We start from the raw sequence: 3,081 nt of genomic DNA on the forward strand, positions 1-3,081 counted from the left end.
ACCATTATAAATAGGGAAGCAGGTTGTTTACCACGACAGTAGAAGTGATTTTTTTCTGAAGATATGGGTAAACAATGCGATTTAACAGCCTTTGAACGTGGGATATATATTATTATGAGTGGCCAGATTATTATGACCACCCCATCAGTACTTCGTTGGGCCACCTTTTGCCTTCAATACTGCGGCGATTCTTCTTGGCATTGACTCCACGAGATGTTGAAAGGTGATGTGAGGAATCTGACACCATGCCTGATGAATAGCACTGTCCAGTTCTGTGAGATTTGATGGTTGTGGAACCAGCTGCCTGATGGCTCTTTTAACTTCGTCCCACAAATGCTCAATTGGATTGAGATCTGGTGATTGTGGGGGCCACCTAAGCAAGATAAAGTCTCCCTCATGTTCTTGAAACCACTCCTGCACAATACAAGCACTGTGGCATAGCACATTGTCTTGTTGGAAGAAGCCATCTCCATTGGGATACGCCATCCACAAGATAGGATGAACCTGATCAGCAATGATACTTAGGTATGTTGTGCTATTCAGACGTTGTTCCACACGAATTAAAGGGCCCAAATCATGCCAGGAAAACATGCCCCAAACCATAACACTGCCCCCACCAGCTTGAAGGGTTGTACTCATGCATGTGGGGTGCATGCTTTCATGCTGTTTCCGCCCAATTCTCACTCCTGCCATCTGATGATGCGACTGGAAAAGTGATTCATCGGACCACATGACTTTTTTCCAATGCTCAACTGTCCAATCCTTGTGTTCTTGTGAGAATTAGAGATGTTTGATCTTGGAAACTGCAGACAGCAAAGGTGTTCAAACAGGCCTTCGGCTTCCATATCCCATATGATGCAGTGTACAGCTAATTTGCCTACAAACATCAGGTGGTCATATAATCTGGCCACTCAGAATGTATATCTCACGTTCAAAAGCTGTTAAATTGCGTTGTTTGCCCATATCTTCAGAAAAAAATCACTTCTACTGTCGTGGTAAACAACCTGCTTTCCTATTTATAATGGTCTGGCCCTCTAGCAACTTCAGCACGAAATTATAGCTAATTTGCCTACAAATGTCAGGTGGTCATAATAATCTGGCCATTCAGTGTATATGTTTGAGGAATGGTAGATCATATTATAAAAATCACATGAAATGTTGAAAGAATGAATGGGGAAGCATATCTAAAGAGATGATTTTTAAGGTAACATATGAATGAAAAATGGATTCCAGGAACCAGATAGAAAAGCAAAATCCAAAAGAGTTTGAGTGGCTATTGGTGAACTTTTTCTGTGAAAACCTAATTAGTAAATAATTTAGACTATGAGGGTCACATATGGTCTTTATAACATATTCTTCTGTTTTCATTTAAAATCCTTTTAAAATACAAAAACCATTCTTACCTCTTGGGCTATATAAAAACAGGCTATATATTATATTAAGCCCACAGGCCATGGTTTGCAGACCCATGGATTAGAAGAACATAGAGAAGACAAATAAGAATGGGATTTGGAGGTTAAAAAGCAGAGCCAATATTCAAGACAGTCTTTTTCAAAGTATACTTTGGTCTTTATTTCTTCTTTACTCTATAAAATGTATAAATAAAAATTAATTTACAAGTTTAAAAAGAAAAAGTTAGCAATTATGAAACAACAATCTTAGTATCTTTCTTATACTTCTCTTTTTCTCTCTTTTTGGTTTAAAAAATAACTTGGACCTAGCTATAAAAAAAAAGTAAGTAGTGTATACCTATAACAAATATATTGAAGCACATATATTTTGAAATGTGGTGTTTTGATACAGAAATATAACTGAGGGTAGTAACAGTAAGCAAAGAAGGGAGGAGGAATGAGAAAATGAAATGCTCCAAAATAAAAATATTCTACCCCAAATGTGATAAGATACATTAGAAAATGAGGGGATAAATAACAAAGAATCCAGAAGAACAAACACAAAAATTAACCATAAATTAAAGTTCCCCATGGCTGAGAACCTTCACTATTTATCCCAAAAATAGCACCCAAGAGTTTTCTGTGGCTTAATTTTATTGATGGTAGAAAATAAAAAGTAAGTGTATAAATTACTTTTATATAGCTGGCACAAAAGATTACCACAAAATTAGTGGCTTAAAACAATACCCTTTTGTGACCTCACAGTCTTCATAGATCATAAGTCTAGCGCAACAGTTTAGGTGGTTACTCTGCTCTGTGTCTCAAAGACCAAAATAGAGGTGCTCATCTTAGCTGGTTTGGCTCAGTGGATAGAGCACCGGCCTGCAGACTAAAGGGTCCCGGGTTCAATTCCAGTCAAGGGCACATGCGTGGGTTTCAGGCCAGATACCCAGTAGGAGGTGTGCAGGAGGCAGCCCAACAGTGATTCTCTCTCGTCATTGATGTTTCTACCTCTCTTTCCCTCTTTCTCTAGAGGGCGGTGCACAAATTTGTGCAGGGCTGATCAGGCCAAGCCAGTCACGGGGAGGGGCTGCAGGCAGTTGGTGGGCCAGCCCCGCCCCCAATCTGGGTGGGGGGTGATCAGAACCAGGACCAGCTAGGGGGAGGGGTCTTGGGCACTTGGCGGGCCACCTTGCCCCCTGGCCGAACTCTTGTGGAGCTCCTGGTCGAGGGGAAAATTTGCATATTACCCTTTTATTATATATACTAGAGGCCCCGTGCACAAAAATTTGTGCACTCGGGGGGGGGGAGAGGGGGACCTCAGCCAGGCCTGTGCCCTCTCACAGTCTGGGACCCCTCGGGAGATAACGACCTGCTGGCTTAGGCCTGCTCCCAGGTGGCAGAGGGCAGGCCCAATCACTAGGTGCAGCCCCTGGTCGGGCTCAGAGCAGGGCTGATTGGGGAGTTGGGGCGCCACCCCCTGTCATGCACAGAGAAGGGCGGATCGGGAGGTTGCGATGCCACCCCTAGTCACGTTCAGGGTACGGCCGATTGGGGGGTTGGGGAACCGCCCCCTGTCACACACAGAGCAGGGCGGATCAGAGGGTTGGGGTGCCGCACCCTGTCACACTCAGGGCAGGGCCAATGGGGAGGTTATGGCTCTATCCCGTCACACACAGAGCAGGACCCA

Source organism: Myotis brandtii, unplaced genomic scaffold, assembly GCF_000412655.1.
Source record: "Myotis brandtii unplaced genomic scaffold, ASM41265v1 scaffold440, whole genome shotgun sequence".
Lineage (NCBI taxonomy): Eukaryota > Metazoa > Chordata > Mammalia > Chiroptera > Vespertilionidae > Myotis > Myotis brandtii.